We start from the raw sequence: 19,065 nt of genomic DNA, 5'->3' as shown, positions 1-19,065 counted from the left end.
CCTCCCCAGACTCACACCGTTGGAGTTGCCGAGGCTCATCCCTGCACTCTCTTATTTGTCCACACCTTTTCCTGGGGTGCGCCCTTCCAGTCCCAAGGTGTTAGTCACTACCTATCCTGGATGACATGCAAATTTGTCTCCAGCCCAAACCTCTTTTCTGAGCTCCCAAAAATTTGCATCATTCAACTGCCACACCTGAGTGTGTCAACTCCCAACCTTCCATCCTGTCCTCCACTCAAAACTTGTTTCACACTCTGTGTCCCACTTGGCAAACGGGACCGCCAACCACCTGGATGCTTACACCACAAACCTGGGAATCATCCAGACTCTTGTCTCTGCTCCCCTGCTCTTCACATATAACTCATCAGTAAGACCTGTCACTTTCACTTCCAAAACCTGTCTTACACCCACGTACTCTCCATCTTCACTGGCACAGCCTGGATAGTGGCCCAGCTTTTCTCTTCCTGGGTACATGGTAGGATGGCACTTTCCCTGCCCCATCTGAGGTTAGGCATCCCCGTGTGACTTCCGTGGCCAATAACATGTGAGAGGAAGTGACATCTGTGACTTCTGGTGGGGAATTTTAAAATTCCCTTCCTCCTGCCATGGGGATTATAGAAATCGTGTTGAAATGGGGACCCTGTCAGCCTGAATCCCTGAGTGATTAAGACGAGCAGAACCCCTCTGCTGAGCCACAAAAAACTGAGCAGGAAGGAGAACAAAATATGTATTATATTAATATGTATTATATTATATATTATATATGTATTATATTATATATATTATATATGTATTATATTATATATTATATATGTATTATATTATATATATTATATATGTATTATATTATATATATTATATATGTATTATATTATATATATTATATATGTATTATATATTATATATGTATTATATTATATATATTATATATGTATTATAATATGTATTATATTAAGTCATCGAGGTTAGGGGCTGTTTGTTACTGTGGCACAACCTAGCCCATCCTGTTTGACACTAATGTAGTCCCGCCGTCCCACCCAAACCCCTCCGGTTGCCCCCTGCTTCTACTCCTCTCTCCCTCTACTCGGTCACAGTAACCTTCTTACAAGGTAAGCCAGGCCCCGTTACTCCCTCCTTGAAATCTTCTGGCAGCTTCCCATTGTACCTGGAATAAAATCCAAAGTCCTTCCTCCGGCCATAAGATCTGAGCCTGCCTGTCTGCCTGACCTGCTCTCCCACCCTCCCTTCCTTGTTAAGGCCAGTCCCCCTGGACTCCTTGCCATCTCTCAGGCACTGAGCCTTTCCCGCCTCAGAGCTTTCACGGACACTCTTCCTTCGGCCTGGAACACGTTCCTGCCCTGGTCACAGAGCCGGCTCCTTCTCCTCCTTCAAGCCTCAGCTTGAATGACACCCCGTCCGGGGGCGCCCTGCCACTACGCCTGCTCCTTTCCTGGTTAGCTCTTACTGCAAGCTGGAACCGTATTCGCTTTTCACATTTATTGACTTGTTTCGTCACTGTAGGGACCTCAGCCCTCAATAGCTCTTTGCGGAGCGGAGGAATGGCTGAGAAGGCCGTTGCAGAGGGTAACGTATTTCGCAAAGGTAAATATCACCAACCAATTCAGACTTGCCCTGCAGGCTGGCTTCTCACAGGTGGCGGGGACTCAAACTCCTCTCAAGGTCTTTTATTCTCCTCAGAAGCTGAAGTGCCTCTGGGACTCCAGGGCTTCTCTAGAGGACCCAGCTGGGGCCCTGTGCTCCCTCTCAGCTCTGACAGCTCACCCAGCGACAGCCCAGCATGGAGCAGGTCCAGCAAGGGCCAACAAGAGGGCAGCCCGCCCCAGTGAGCGGGCAGCCAGCTGCTGCCGTCATGGAGAGCGGCCTGGCCAGCTCTAGAAATAGCCCAAGGTCAAGGTGGGGTGCTTCCGTCCCCTACAGATGCAGAACTCTGGGGAGACTCCAGTCCTGGATTTCCCTCCACCCTGCCACTGGGATCCCTGATCCTGGTCTGGAACTCCCCTATATCCAGCAACCCCTCATGGACCCCTGTGTTCATCACTGAGCACAAAGAACCCCCAGGCCTCCAACCCCCTGTCCTCCCAACACACTTCGGAAGCAGAGAGGGTGGGCCTTCTCCCATCTCACAGGTAAGGATTCTGTGGCTCAGAGAAGTCAGGGGTCTCCTCCAAAGTCATATGGTGAGTTGACAGATAAACTGGAATTCAAATTCCATCTCAGAGTCCCATCTCAGACTCCATGCCGTAGCCCACCAGAACCTTCCACACAGGGGTGTGCTTAACAGGGTCCCATAGCCTCTATCCAAGGACTGATCTCACCTGTGTGTCACTTGCTCTTGAGGGCTCTTTGCCTGTGGACTCCGACCCTACTCCCTGGTCTTGGGAGAACAGTCTAGCTTCTTTGGCTCCCTGCCACACTGACTTTTCCAGGACCCAGCTCTTTTCTGCCTGAATCTCGGATGTCTACTTTCACCTCCAGTCCTGGGTATTCTGCCTGCTTGTCCAGCTCAGTCCCCAGACCTCACAGTTGGTCCGGCCACCCAAACTGCTGCCCCCCCCAAACACTCCCTCCTCCTCTAACAAAGGAGGACTCCGGGGGATCCAGCCACAAGCTTCACTGCCACTTGTTCCAAGCAGGGCTCCCGGATTCCCTTCTCCTGGAGCTTCTCAGAAGCCTAGGAGGAAGGAGCAGGGATGAAAATCAGGCAGCAGGGGAGGGTGGGGAAGAGCCAACAGAGGTGAGTGGCTGTCCCTTTGAGTAGGATAGGACAGGGTGGGCACCTGTTAGCTTTCACTGATCAGTTGACAGCAGGCAGAGCAGACACAGGAATTCGTAAAGAACGAAAGGTGGAGTGATGATGATGATGATGATTTTAGAAATATGCTTTGTCTTTAAAGGACATTCAATAGGTCCAAGTAAAAGCTGGTAGAATGTCCTCAACCCCCTGAGGAACCCGAACAACCCAACCATGGAGAGCACATCAAGGTCCTACGCACACGGGTCCGCGAGCACAGCACACAACCCACGACACCCGACACAGACGCACCAGGCCTCCACGCACTCCCACTTCAGGCCGGTTTCTCCCCTCACACGCCAGGGCTTCGGGCCAAGGTCTTCAAGATGCAGACCGGCTTCTGTTGCCTGGCCTGCCCTGACCCTGCCTTCAGGATCTCTCTGCTGTCTGGCCCTGAGCTCCAGCCTCCTCTCGCCGTATGGCCTCGTGTCCCCCGCACCCCGACTCTCTTCCCACCCCCAGCTCAGCACTGACCCACACGGAGAGCTCCGCCCCCTTCCTGGAGCCCCCCAAGGCCAAGACAGTGCACTCCACGGGAGGCTCAGAGGTTACCAGAGGAGTTCCACGTCACCCCAACACCAAATGGGACAGAACGTCAGGCACAGTGATGCTTAAAAGTTGCTCTGTCCTTTTCCCACCGCTCCTCAGTCCCAGGCCTGCTCTGTGAGCTCTGCTGAAACAAGTCGTCTACTCTAGCTTGCAAGTCTCAACAGAACGAAGACCTGCCTGACGCCTTGAGGTTCCTGCTTTCCTCTCTCCACCGTCCACGGGCCTCTATAGACAGAAAGGATTCGTACAGAGAGTGCTTTCCCCACCACCCCGGCGTCATCGTCCCATATGCTGTATACCTTTAACTCTTTTCTCCCACTCCCGTAGAGCTGCTGCTTGAATTGGATACAACTGGCTCTGAACAGCGTTTTAGGGGGGTGTGTATTTGTTATCAATTGCTGTGTAACAGATTATCCCAAACTTAGCTGCTTAGAACAACGAATGTTTCTTATCTCACCGTCTCCGTGGGTCGGGAATTAAGGCGTGACTTCATTGGATGATTCTGGCTCAGGGATTCCCATGTGGTTGTAGTCAAGACGTCGGCGGGGACGGTGGCCGTCCAAGGGCATGCCTGGAGCTAGGGAATCTGCTTCTGAGCTGGCACCATCAGGAAGCTGCTGGCAGGATGCCTCAGGCCTCCGTGTCACCACGTGGCCTTTCCCTAAGGCTGCTGGAGTGTCCTCATGGACGTGTCACCTGACTTGCCCCAGAGCGAGTGATCCAAGAGACAGAGCATTTATGATCTACTTTCGCAAGTCCCAACTGTCAGTTCCCTCATGTTCTACTCATTAGAGACGAGTCACTGTGTCCAGCCCACACTCAAGGGGAAGGGAATTAAGCTTCCCCTCTCAGAGAGAGGGATATCAAGGAATTCGTGGGTGTATTTTTAAATCACCAAAATGTGTAAAGAGTACAGGATGAGGAATTAAATGCTTATGTTCTCAATTTACTTCTAAATGCTGAGGGACTTACGGGAGCCCGGGGGGCTCCGTGGGTTAAGCGTCTGACTCTCGGTTTCGGCTCAGGTCACGATCTCAGGGTCCTGGGACTGAGCCCCGTGACGGGCTCCGAGCTCAGCTGGGAGCCTGCTTGAGATTCCCTCCCTCTCCCTCTGCCCCTCCACTCTCTCTCTCTCTTTCAAATAAATAGATAAATCTTTAAATTATGAGGGACTTAGGCACATCCCTTCACCTTCTTGCTTCTGTTTCCCCATCTGCCAAACAAGAAGAATGACCTCGATGACCACTAAGGTCTCATTTTCAGTTAGTATGTGTCTCACTGTTCCGGCAGCCAAGACCCTGGCCCTGACCCCAGACCTCAGGCAGTCTCCCCCTCCTCCCAGCAAGCCTCCATGGCCCTGGGCTCAGACGCAGTTGCCATCCATCGGCTCCCAAGCCACCCCCAAGTTCACCAGCACCTGTAGGGTGGGAGCCAGGCGTCAGTAGATTTTATGGCTCCCCAGTGGTTCCACATCTGCAACCATGGTTGGGGACCTCTGCTCTAACTCGAGGAGCCCCTCACACAGGGAATCTTTTCAACAAATAAAATAGCACTGCACGTGACTAATTCATGATCTGCCCTTTCCTTCGATGTCTATGTAGTTTGAGAGTCTTGCGTGGCCCAGAGTACAGATATCTCCTTCTCAGTTACTTGTATCCGGGGTCTGATTTCTCTAAGCGACTGTTCTGCTCTGTGTCGCTCCAGAGAACCAGTTAGAGAAGTTTAGAAAATTAGAGAACTTTAGGGAAATTTTTCATGGCCAGGATAGGACTCTTTATAGAATTGTTTCCCTTGCTCAGAGTTTCTCATCATGGTATTGTTTCTGTGGGAAAATTGATCCAATTTTTATCTTTTTACTTACACCACCTTTTCCTAGAATATAACCTGCTATGAGTTTAAACAATGCCTGCTTTTTTTTTCCTTTTTTCCTTTTTTTTTTTTTTTTTTTTTTTGCTTGTGTATGTGCATGTGTGGGTGTGAGAAAAGTCAACATTCCCCAAGACAGGGCAGAGCCTGGGGCTGAGAGACAAGCAGGACTTGGAACACCCTGGTAAGAGACGCCTCTAGAAGGCTGCGGGTGTGGGGCTTGGGGAGGTGCTGGAAGCAGTCAGCGGGGCTCTTCGGATCCTTGACTTAGTGTCATCCCCCACATGTGCTCCGTCTCAGGTAAGCTGCTGAGCAGCATGGCCACCTGTCCCAGTTTGCCCAGGACTCAGGAGTTTCCTGGGATACACGACTTTCAGTACTAAAACTGGGAAAGTGCCAGAAAACCAGGACAGTTGGTCACCTTACAAGGGCTGTGCACCTATGAGCATGGCCTCCACCTTTCAATACTGCCGGAATCTTCTGGTGCTCGGGAGGCTCTGAAGGCCTCCCCCCTTGGTGAACGCTTACTGACAACCTGAATAGCTAGTAGAGATGGCTTCAGAGCCGCCCCAAGAAGAGGCTAGGTGGGTTCACTGACAGAAATGAGGGTAGCAACAGCACCCCTCTGCCCCACGAAGCCCTTAGATGCCAGTTTGGCAGAGCCCAAGATCCAGGTAATGGAGCAAGATCTGTCACATTGACTTCCATCAGCCATCTTCTAATATCCGAGTGCCTGTCATGGAGGAAAGGGGGTGACCTGTTGTCTGTCCTGAGACCAGTGACTTGAAGCTCTGGATACACATGGGAATCACCTGGGGAGTTGATGTCCCACCCCCAGAGAGTCTGATTTCAGTGGTCTGGGGTTGGGCCCAGGTTCACACACATACACACACACACACACACACACACACACACACACACATTTCTTGACCTTTCCCCGCTGGTTTCTTTCTGGGCAGCAAATTCCCCTCCTGGCCAAAAAAAATGTATTGCTCTTAAACTTCTCTAATTCTGTCTCTGAGGTTATCTTGAGCAAAAATGCCTTCTAGAGAAATCAGAACTTTTTGCTATATCAACGGCAATCAGATTATAGATTCTCTTCAAGGGAAATTCTGACTTATAAAGCTCAAACCACTCTTCACCGTGTGTGAGGAAATTGTCCAGCTCACGGGTTTGGATGCGTGGTCTGGATTCCCAGTTCTTCCCGGCTCTGTGCTGGGCTTCTACTCACCTGGAGCCCCAGTCAGGAGGTTTCCTTGACCCCTGTCCTCCACTTCCAGTCCTGCCTGACCTCCTGGCCCCCATATCTCCCTTGTTCCTATTGTTCACCACTCAGGATGCAAGCACTTTCCGTGCCACAGCTCCTCAGAAGTGGAGGACTTCCATGTCGTTCTCCTGAACCTGCCTCACCTGGCCAACCCCAGTGGACAGGGTGTGACTCTCTGGCCAGCCTTGTCCAATTACTCTCTCTCTCTCCCTAGAACCTGGGGCTTACCCACAGGGTCTCTGGGGAGCTGACTTCGTGGGCTCTCTCTGGAAGGTCATGAGTCTCGGGGTCTGTGGTTGCCATATGGGGAAAGATCATTTGAGGCTGTAAGCAGCAATGATCACAGTGGGAGGCAGGTCTGCAGACATACAACAAAGACCCAGGTGGCCAGACAGCCCAGGGGAGGACGGCTGAGGCACCAAACTGAAGCCTGACTTGTTCCGCAAGTTTCCTGGTTTCCATTCTCATCCTCCTGCTACCCTCAGGTTCTGTGAGATCTTCCCCCTAATTTCCTCTTTAGCTAAACCAGCATTAATAGATGGCTGTCACTTGCCTCCAAACAACCCCTGGGAGAGTCATCAATGTCCACTGCCCCCCATGGGCACCTTCCTGAAACGTAAATCTGGGCCTTTCCTGCTCCAACAAGATCCCCTGAGCCCATTACTTTTCTGGCTCCCTTTCGACTCCACAGGGGCCTGCCCCCCCCCCCCCGGGGACTTAGAGGAGCGATGGCCTCTTCACGAACCCCGGCTCTCTCACCGAGGTTTCTGCAGAGCCCCACGTCTCCAGTTCCCATAGTCCGGGCCTCGGCCCCCCCATCGTCCTCTACCTGGACGAATTTTAGAACACGCTTCCGCGGAACACTTTTGAAAACAGAGTAAACAGTGGTTTCCTCATGTTCCTGTCAGCCTTTGTTGTCCAAGACTGAAGAGTCTTAAACTGGAGAGCTCCCCCACTTCCCTGCACTGCATTCCCAGGCTCTCAGCTCTACCTGGACCTTGGGGGGTGGGGGCTGCTGCTCAGGATTGCCGGTTCGGCTCGCAGCGTCTGCTTCCGCTGTCCCCCTCAGCCCTACTCTCACCCTGGAGGGAGAATCAAAGTTGAGCGACAAGCCAGGGCACTCAGCGTCCGGGGCAGAGCCGAGCGGCCTTGACGCCGGCCGCCCTCCTACCCACTGCTGGGCCCTGCCTCCTCCTGCCCACGGCCCCAGTCGGACTCCCAGAGCCCAGCTCCACCACAACTTTGTCCCAACGAGGTCCTAAGGACCTGGCCTCTCCGCTTCTAGGATGTGGTGTGGGCCTCAGGGGAGAGCGAGAACAATGCAGGGCCCCTTATCAACAGCTAATCCCATCCTGGCCGGCTCCTGGACTTCCCTTCTCAGAAATGCCAACTCTTATTTTAACGCATGGCGTGTTCACTTCTGAGTCACCTCAGCCCTAATTGTGTGCGGCCAGGGCAGCGACAATCCCTCCCCAACACCTCAGCCAAGCTCTTCCGCGGGATGAAAAGCAAACACCTTTAAGTCCATCAGGAACAGGCCTGGCTTCCTTCTGCCCAGTCACAGGCTCCTGGCGCCACGAAGCGCAAGAGCCGGAAGAGATCCTAGAGACCACGTCCCACTCCCTTGTTCACATCGAGGTTCATCCAAAGCTCGGGGACAGAGTCCTGCTCAAGGTCACCCGGCAAGGTCGGGACTCCTGGTGAATTCCCTTACTTCCATAGCATACACTTCCCAGGAGACACGAGGAAGGAAAATCTGGGGGAGGCTGTGGCTTATTCAAGTTTGTTTCTATTTACGCTTCCGTTCAATACTTGCTCAGAAGGAAGATTTGTTCCACCTCAGGGGTCAGCGCTAGGGCCCCATCTGGCAACAGGAACAGCCTCAAGCACCCCAGGTATCAAGGATAACTTTGCCAAGAAGGGGGAACATCAGGAAGCCCCATGAGTCAGAACCTCCAAGTGTCCCAATGGTGGCCCTTACCAGCAGAAAGTGCTTGTGGTTGGAAAATGGCTGATAATAATAAGAGTTGGGCTCATGGGGAAGTCCACGCCCCTTCCAACTCTATCTACAGCCCCAGAAAATGAGAGCCAGGTCCAGAATGACCTCCTAGGGGCTCTGCGGGGGCTTTACCATCACTGATCTTCTGTCCTGAGACCCCGTGAGAAGGATTTATACCGAACCCAAGAGGGACTGGAGGCTAACCCCAGTTAACCCTGCAGTTAGCGCCGCACAACTCAGCCCCTCACCCCTTGCGCATTCTCCGTCATCAGGACGTGGGCTCTGCAGGCAGTCCGCCTGGGTCCGTAGCAACAGACCCTTCCTCCCGGGGCTGCTTTTAGCATTAGCACCACTGGCTGGCATGTGATCACTTAGCTACATTACCATCATCATTACTCTTTCAAGCCCTCCGCAGATAGGATCTGCTTCCTTTAGCCTCTGAAGTGTAACGCCTAAGGGCCAGCATTGTGAAAGCAGGAAGTGTAAGCCCCATGGTCCTCACGATCACGCTTCGTGCAGCTCTGGGGACATCTGTGAAATGTCGCTGCGTGCAGCTCTGGGAACGTCTGTGAAATGTCGGAGCATAGGCCAAAAGCTGTGGTCAGGATATCCCAGAGCTGGAATGGAGGGTTTGGCCCATCTGATGTGTGTTCCGTAATTTAGCTGAAACAGCTAATGAACATTCACGTGTGTGTTCCCCAGTATTTGCCCACACACTTCCCTTGACCTGGAGAGGTCAAACAGAGATTTTCATCTGACAGACTGAGAGACTAGGAACCAGAGAATTTGGCCAGAATTCGGCTCTGGCCTGGGGGCTTTCAGAGTGTTGGCAAGCAAGACCTGATACACCTTGTCATCCTTTTTTAAAAGCATTTTTAAAGCTAAATATATTTTATTGTCTGCTTATTTTTAATCTCTTGTTTTGAGATCATTTTAGACTTAAAAATCATTGCAAAAATAGTACAAAAATGTGTCTATACTCTTCACCTAGCTTCCCCCATAGCATCTTCTATAACCACAGTATCATGATCGAAACCGGGATACGAACACTGATACAACAGTTAACTTCCTCTCAGCCCTCGGTCCGACTTTCTCAACTGTCCCACCAATGTACCTCCTTCCGCTCCCAGACAGCCCAACCGAGGATCTCGCACTGTGCAGATATGTCTCCTTCGTCTCCTCCAATCTGGAACAGTCCCTCAGTCTTTGTCTTTCATGATCACACTTTTGGCCCATTATTTTGTAGAATGTTCCTCACGTTGGGTGCGCCTGGTGTTTTCTTTATGATGAGACTGAGCTTCTGCCTTTTGGGCACGGACACCACAGAAGGGGCGTTGTGCCCTCCCGTCCTCCGTGCAGCATGCCGGGGTCACATGCCGTTCACACATCTCATTCCCGGTGAGATGAATTTTGACCGCTTGGATGTGGGGGTGCCTATCAGATTTATCCACTGCACAGTGACCATTTTTCCTTTGGCAATGAGTAAGTGTCTTGTGGGGAGATAGCTTGACACTGTGAACATTCTTGTTCCTTGTCATACTTTTACCCACTACTTTTAGCAGTCGTCAGTTGTTTTCGCCTGCGACAGTTATCACCGTAGTGTTAGCCAAATGGCAGTTTCCTATTTCCATCGTTCCTTCTACCCTTACTAATTGGAATTCTGCTGTAAGGGAGAGCTTTCCCTCCCTCCTTATTCATATATGTATTTATTTATACGATTCCTTATTTCTACCAGCATGATCTTTGGTCATGGATAGTTGCTTCATTCTGTGACTTACAACCTACTACTATTGTATTTTGTCACTAAAGTTGTCTCAGGTTTGGCTGAGCCCCTTCAGTGTGGCTCTTACGTCCTTTCGTAATGTCCTCATCGTTTCTGGGCACTTTTTCTAGCACTGCAAAGTCTTCCAAGCTCCTTTATATTTTTCCTGCTCCAGCCCTAGAATTAGCCATTTCTCCAAGGATCCCTGATTCCTGGTTTCAGAGAATGGTACTTAGAAACCCAGATCTAGGGGCACGTCCGCTGACGCGGCGTCATTATTTCCAGTCCCTCTCACAGGACAAAGCGAGGACATAGACGTCGCACGCACATACACACATACACACCTGTATCTAGTTCTGTGTCTCAGCCTCTGTGTGTGTATGTAGAGTGGCGAGTGCACACTGATGCCTCTGTCTCCGACCCAACACAGTTGTGATGAAAGTTAATTTTCCTCCAGTAGGTGGCAGCACTTGTACCATCGCCTTTGAGCGGGGGCTTGGTGAAAAAGTCATCGCAGTAGACGCGTCTCACCCAGCCTGGTGAAGACAAAAAGCAAGCTCTGAATGGCAAACCTCACACAAAACGTGAAAAAGAATCCACAACTTTTTAAAAAGCAAATTAGGGACGCTGGGGTGGCTCAGTCGGTTAAGCGTTTGCCATCAGCTCAGGTCCTGATCCCAAGGGTCCTGGGATCAGCCCCGTGTCTGGGTCCGTGTTCAGCCACGTGTCTTCTTCTCCCTCTCCTTCTGCCCCCCCCTCCCACTTGTGCCCTCTTTCTCTCTCTCTTTCACTCACTCTCTCTCTCTCAAATAAATAAAATCTTTAAAAAAATAAAATGAAAAGCAAATTAAAAATGCCCCACATCTAAGCACACTTGTGAAGGGCCAGCGGGGAATTCAAACAAGTATGTCCAAACCCGCTACAGGCCACAGGGCACCTCCTCGCCCAGGTGGGTGCCACCCAGGTCCCCCAGGCCTCCAAATGCCATCTCTGGGGTGAAGTCAAGGGTGGCAGGCAAATTGGACAGGACTTATTGAAGGTCCTACAGCCTGGAGAGAAGCTGGGACAGATTCTCAGGACCCTCCTACCGTACCCTCACCGCCTGGGGCTAGAGAAACAAGAGTCTGGATCTGAGGCAAGAAACAGAGGCCTGCTCGACTTAGCTAAAGACTGGAGGAGGACAGTGGGGCCCCACAGTGGAATCCGGGGGCTATCCAACCACAGAAGACATTCGGACTCAGGAAATCAAAGTGGCTACAAGGAGTCACCATCTCCTGTCACTGACATGACCCATCCTGCTCCCTTAAGTGGCCAGAGAGGGCGAGACATGGCCTGGGCTCTAATTCCAGAGCTGCCAGTTCCTAGCTGTGGGCCTTGACCAAGTTGTTTACCCTCTCTGGGCCTCAGTTTCCTTATCTGGAAACCTCACAGGGCTTTCGGATTTCCATGAGGACTATATGAGAGAATACTGTAGAGTATCTAGAACGGAGTCCCGCAGATAAAGAATGCGTAACAAAAGTTAGCTTTTATTTTTACTAACACAAATATTATTGTTATTATTTACATTTTAATTAACTGTGTCATTATGGTGTCTGGTCCTCCGTAAGTCCTGCTCCCCTGTAACCATATGGCTGCCCCAGCCCCGAGACTAACTTTTGGCAGTCTCCTCCCTCTGCGTCTGTTAGGTCCAATCCCAGAGCCAGCCCTCTGATGATGGGTCCAGCACATGACTGTGCCCCAGGCCACAGGCTAGGCTCCACCCATGTGGGTAGACCCCCTCCCTGGGCCTACCCACCCCCCCCAATCAGATTTGGCTGAGGGGGATGGAAGTCACAAGGCCATTGAGGGCAACCAGCACAGTGGCAAGGGGCTCCTCCCAAAGTGTAGACCCCTGATTAATGTCTTAACCTGCACATGAAACATTTTTCCAAGATATATACATGATGTTGTGAATATAAATTCATTTAAAGGTATTATTGAATATAGTAACTTTCTTAATTATTAATATTACTAATAATATCATTTCTATTTTATACAATATTATTTTATTAATATTTTACCTAATATTTACCATTATAATAAATATGAAGTAATTAATATAACTAAAGGTGTAGAATTTACCATGTGATCTCCATAAAATGCTTTGATTGTAAAGTGTCCTCATCTTCAAAAATTTGAGATACAATCTCCCTGTAGTGCATTGGGCTACTTCAAGTCCACTTTCAAAGCACCTGACTTGAGCCTCAGATCCCTGGACCGGCGCACACTCCCACCCTGCCCCTCGCCTGGGGTCCCACCCGCCTGGGCTCCACTGTTAGTTTCCTGTGTTGGACAAGGAAGCCAGAGGCAGAGCAGTAGCAGCAGAATGAAACCTATTCCTGTTGGGGCCTTGAGCTGTGCCCTGGGCCACAGGCTGGGGCTCAAGCCATTTGGATGGACCCCTCTACCAGCCAAGACTGCACCCTGAGGAAGCCTGAGAACTTCAGTGGGGCTCTGTGTCCTGGGGGGTGTTGCCAGAGAGGAAGATGGGCCCCACAGGCAGTGTTTCTGCTTCTGGGAGAAGGTTCTCTCTGAGGCTTGGTAACTGACTACCAAGTGGGAGGAGGGAGGTGACTCTCTGGGGTGATAGAATTATTCTATGCCGGATAGGGGTGGTGGATACTTGATACAGACAGTGTCACAACTCACCTAACAGAGCACTTATGATCTGTACATTTCATTGTATGTACATTGTATTCTATTAAAAAAAAGAATATTGGGGGGAAAATTTGATTGACAGGATGCTGGACTAAGGCCCTGAGCACCTTGGCTCCCCAGGGGAGAGACCAGATGACTGGTCTCCCTGAGCCTTTCTTTTCCCAGCAGAGCATGCTTTCTTCTGGGAGTCCTTCAGGGTAGGTGGTCAATCGTGGAGAGGCACAATCTTTATTCCCTAAAAAATGCTTCCTTCATCAAATGAAGCTGGGACATACAGAAGAGGGCTCCACGATAGTCAGTGGGTCCAGGGCTTGAAAGTCTGTAAAATGGAAACAGTATCCATCCCACTAAGCCACACGACTGTGATGTTCAGAAGCCCAACTCATCTCTGAGGATGTTCCCAGCATTTTTGGCAGCACACTTCACCTTTCTTTTCACCCAACACATCATATCATACAGTGTCATTATTTTAGAGTTAACCTTGAAGCTCTGTTAAAAATTCAGTTTATTTATTAATTTTTTTTATTTAGAAGATAATCTCTATGCCCAACGTGGGGCTCCAACTCACAACTCCAAGATCAAGAGTCATGTCCACCGAATAAGCCAGCCAGTCACCCCAAAGCTTTTTTTTTTTTTCCTAGTGAATCATTCACAGATTCTGGGACCTCAGCTCTAAGCAGTAACACATCGTGTGGTCCCTCAACTTAAACTTTCACTCACATTGTGCCGTAGAGCCAAGGTTGAGAGCACTGCCCCCAGGACAGGGACCATCTCCTGCGGGTTCACAGGCGGCACTCTGGATGTCTGTTGAGTAAACCCCAAGGTTCTCAGCCGGAGTAGAGAGGAAAGCACATCTTACTTAAGGGCAGCCAAGCCCCCCCAGAACCAGGCATCTGCAGTGTTTAATTCCTGTGAATGACGCATCTTTCTACAGCACCCACCTGTCAGTATAAGGTAGGCGGGACATTTGACATGGTTTGGCCATACAGCATCTACTCCTCTTTCTAACACAACTCTCATTTCCTCTGGGGAATTATCTGGCACCTACTGTGTACAGTAATCCACCCAACTTCATTAGCTGAAAAGTTCATTCAAATCTCCTGCTGCTGCTGACTTCTCTTTCATCACCTTAAAACAACCAAAGGCAGGTATCTGATCTAAGCTTGGCCAGTTGGACTCCCTTTCCTAGGAATCTGGCTTTGCATCAAAAAAACACAAGGGCAGAGGAATGGAAGTTCATTTATCCCAGTGACTGCACCTGGGCAAAATCATGGTGCTGTTCCTACTTCCAAGATCCTCTGAGTTGCCTGGTTCCTGTCTTCAAGCTCAGTTCTAGACCTTGCCTTCCGCCCTGTGGCATCCATGGTTGTCCCATCACTTCCCAGTTCTTAAATTAGCCTGAATCAGTTTCAATTGCTTACCATCAATGAAATCGGTTGATACACCCGCTTATCCTAAAGAATTCTCCATTTCTCCTCCCTAGGGAAGTCCAATGTAGGATCCAAGGCCACGTGTGACCCTTCTACCCCAGGGGAATGAACTTCCCCAGATTCTTAACAAAGAGAGAAGAGGAAGGAGGAGGAGGAGGGAGAGAAGGAGAAAGAGGAGGGGGGGAGGAGGAAGGGGAAGGGGGAAGGGGAGAAGTCATTTATATAATTAGCTAAACCTAGCCATCTGCCAGCTGGCAACTTCTAATGAGAACATGGAAAACCTGAGCTTACCTGACAAAGTTATGCCACCTGTTAAGAAAGGGATGGGAGGCGTGGAATTTCAAGTGTTTATTCAACTCACAAGAAAAGCCTAATGATTACCTACTCTCTATTGTATTATTCCTCAAATTTGTGTTGGCAACAGTGCAGGGTCAAGCTCACTGCATCAGAGGAGGGAGGAAATGATCAACTTGGTCCACTTTGTTTTCCTGTCCCTAACCATTTCCAGTTGTATGCAGAGCCTTCCAGTCTTGCTGTCCCTGAAGGACATGTGCCGTGCTTACTTATTATGATGGACATTTACCCCAAGTTATAAGGTGTTAAAAAATAAAATTCAACCAACTAAATTTGAAAGATCTTATTGGCTTTACCAAAATATAGAAAGAGCCCAGATGGCCATCAATGGATGAATGGATAAAGAGGATGTGGTATATGTAGAGAGAGGGAGAGATATATAGTGGAATATTACTCAGCCATCAAAAAGATCTTGCTATTTGCAACAACATGGATGGAACTAGAGGGTATTACGCTAAGCGAAATAAGGCCGTCAGAGAAAGACAAATACCATATGATTTCACTCATATTTGGAATTTAAGAAACAAAACAGATGAACATAGGGGAAGGGAAGGAAAAATAAAATAAGATGAAAATTGAAAGGGAAGCAAACCTTAAGAGACTCTTAACTCTAGGAAACAAACCGAGGGTTGCTGGAGGGGAGGTGGGTGGGGGATGGGGTCACTGGGTGATGGACATTAAGGAGGGCACTTGATGTCATGAGCACTGGGTGTTACAGGCAACTGATGAATCACTAAATTCTACCTCGGAAACTTTTTTTTTTTAAAGATCTTGCTGGCTTTATTCAACAATTCATGAATCAGACAGCATCCCATCTGGCAGACAGAAAGGAGCTCCAAAGAGGTGTATGAAATAAAAGACTTTTATAGGTAGAAGGGGGCAGGACAAGGAAGTTACTAGCAAAGAGTGGATTGTTCTGCGAGGTCACTTTCCTTTGGGCGATGGCAGGGCTCTATCCGGCAGATGCCCCTCAGTAGTGCTGACCAGCCAATTCCAGACTGGTTTAAGTTTCCACTCCTGGGAGAGGTTGAAGCTGGAACTAAACAAGGTAGTAAATGTTGGTTGGGTGATGTGGGCCTGCTCTTTTTTAACAAATGGAACCCAAACCCCCATCCCTTGGAGAAAGGCAGGATTGTGTGGCGGTACAGACCCAATTGCCTAGGTTCAAATCCCAAATCTCTCAAGGCTCTGGGACCTTCCACATGTCCTTTCATCTCTCTGTGCCTCAGCCTCCACATTTGTAAAACTGGCTTCCAGGTCAATATGTGGGAAGCACCTAGAATTGGCACTGAGAATTGGAAATGTAGTTACCCCACATTGTGTGATCCTGACTTGCCATCCTACAGCAAAAACCAGGCTCTGTGCTGCGGAGCCGAAATGCGCGACGCCAAGACAGAGCTTGGCATAGAGGGGAACAACAGCCATATTGCTTTGCCAGGCAAAGGAGGCTGCAGCAGGCTGTGGCCTTCAAAACTGCAAGCCCACCTGGAGGAAAGGGGCTGGGGGGCGGAGAATGGGAGCTTAATAGGGAAATGCAGGATCTAGCTGGTTTTGACAGGAGTTGTATATGTGCTGTCCACTGGGTTTGTCCTGTCTTCAGGGTGCTACCAGGTTCCTGAAACAAAAAGGCTAAGAAGGGAGGAGGGAAGCTTTGCAGAAGAGAGGAAAAAGGTGACTTAGTTTAAAATCCAGCTTCATGAAAGCATTAGTGCAGCTATCTTGATTTTTGTTCAACTTTATGCTTTTAAGTGGTTTCGATGGCATCAGGCCACTAAACACTAAGCAACCGACTGAAGCTGTATGGCCCATCTTCTCTGGTTTCTCTGCAGTTACATTTGTCAAAAGAAAACATCAAGACAGTTCCACGTCTGGCATAACCGTGTGAGATGCTCCGTGGACCCATGCTTCAGGGAAACCCGTGAAAATTATTTTTAAAACAACCACCTAAATTCTCTGGAATCTGATTAAGTGCGTAGAACAAATGAAGAAAGGTTTATTCAAGAAAATCTACTAAAACTCAGGAAGAACTACATGGAATCTGTGGTATTGGAACCAAAACCCACCTTCTCCCTCCCCTCGCAGCTCAGCAAGATGGAAACGCCACTGTGTCTGGTACAGGCGAGAACCCAGGGCCCTCTCTCCTCCCAGATCCCAGCCATCAGGCTCTCTTCCTGGCAGAGACAAACACAAGCACTCGTCATTCTGCCCCCAGCCACCTGGTGCTGAGACTAAGCCTCAGGCGAGGGCAGCTCACAGGTGGGGTGTCTTCTGCTCAGACCCTAAGGTGGGAGAGGCTCTGCATGGAGCGTGGCGGGGCTGAGAGTACTGGACCCACCACTGCCTCTCGGAAAGCTCGTGGGCAAGGAATTCCCACCAGGACAGGCAAGCTGAGGAGGCCTGGGGTGCTGCCTCCTGATCCACCGAGCACTCAGCTACTGGAGGGGGCTGTCACTCAGAGAGAAGCAGCGCATCCTTGTGAGACAGGGGAACCGAAAGGGCCCCATGAAAGACTCTTGCTGCCTCTATTCTTGCTAGAACCTAAACTGCCACCCTGTACACGCCTTACCACACAAGTAATGCATGTCCTCCTTGTAAAGGTCAAGGACTTCAGGATTTCTTCAGAGTCTTCCAGCACAATAGCTAACATCTAAGGAATGACCAGGGGTGTCATCAGGTTCAGGGCCTAAGAGACTTATAGAGAGCATCGAAACACTCCTCTTTGTTTTGACCACTTCCTGGATGCCTGAGAAGACAGTACACCAGACCACCCTCCTCAGTAAAAACCCCAAACCCCAAGCGAAGACAAGACTCATGCTCCTTTCCTTCCGAGTCTCCGAGATGCTCTGTCTTCAATAAACTCTGTGCTTACTTCCTCTCTGCTCGAGATTGATTTCCATCCTGCCTGAAGCCAAGGACTCTTGGCTGGTCCTGCAGGACCCGCTCTGCGTCCTCAGACCCAGCCAGGCTGCATCCGTTGTCCCCACCACCAGCACAGCGCCTTGGCTCTAAGATTTCCCCCAGGAGGGAGAAGCAGGCCACAGAGCTCTACAAACTCCTCTCTAAAAGAACTGACTGCATTTGCGACAGATTGTAGAGAGCTGAAGGCTTCCGGGAGCTCTCAAAAACAGTGGAGGTCATGGTGAAAGACATCTGTTAGGAGATTGATAGATTCATTAAAAATATAGGCTCAACTGTAGGCAGGTAATTTGCGGGAGAGAAATGGGGGAGAGGCCTCCTAGGGTCAAAACGAATCTCTAACACTGACCTCAGGCACTATCCTTACAAAGGCGCTTTGACTTGATTGAATTCCACCATCAAGACTTCATTCCCTGAGGCCTGTTGAAAACAACAGGGTAAGCCGGGAAGCCGAGGAGGAAGCTGTTAGAGGAAGAGACGGAGAGCCCTGACCGAACACCTGTCCGCACAGGGTGGCTGTGAGCAAGCTCAAGGCCGCTCCCGGGAGGGCACCCAGAGACCTCCCCTGAGAGGCAGTGATGGGCTGCCACTCAAATTAATTCCGCAGTCACTCAACAAGTAAACGGGCAAATAGCAATGGCAAGGTGGGGGTGCAGTGACCGGCAGGTAGACTTGCCACAATACTATCGAAAATATTCTCAACAAAAAAATTGCAAGATACAAATGAATAAGAAAGAATGGCCCATTAGAAGGGGAAAGAAAAAACAAAAAACAGAACTGCCTGTGAAAGAGAGCAGGTGCCCCCAAAGTCTGTGTGATGACACCAGGGCACTCACGGCCACTCCTGACAGGTGACCAGAGCTGGCTTGGCCTCTAGCTTCTACTCCTAAGTGTGAGGCCACCTCCTTATGCTCCCACCTTTAGAAGTCCCTGCTAACCCTCCATTGTGCCCTGGACCCATCCTCTCCCTTCTCAAGGCCCCCCTGAGGCTGTTCCTTGGTTCTGTCCTGCACCGTCAGCCTCTCTCCCCTGCGGGCACCATTCACTTCCGCATGTACACACCGGAAACACAGAGCCCACCTCTAACTGCACACGGCCTCCGCTCTCCCCCCCCCTCCAGCTCCTGACATGAACCCCTTCATAAAGCTATCCATGCCTGCTGTCACATCCTTCACTCCCACTCCACGTGGGTGTTGTCCCCTCCTAGCACTGAACATCTGACTAAGGTCACCAAGGCCCAAAGGCACCCAAAGCCAATGGCCATTCCTCTGTCCTCTGCTTCCTTGACCTCCCAGCAGCCCTGGACATGGTCAGCCATTCCCTAGTTCCTGAAATATTTTGTTCTCTTGGCTCCTTGGCCCCATGTCTGGATTCCCCTGTCCCACTGGCTCCCCCTCCCCAGTCTCCTTGCTG

Source organism: Ursus arctos, unplaced genomic scaffold, assembly GCF_023065955.2.
Source record: "Ursus arctos isolate Adak ecotype North America unplaced genomic scaffold, UrsArc2.0 scaffold_8, whole genome shotgun sequence".
Taxonomy (NCBI): Eukaryota; Metazoa; Chordata; class Mammalia; order Carnivora; family Ursidae; genus Ursus; species Ursus arctos.
Note: the sequence above shows the minus strand (reverse complement) of the source record.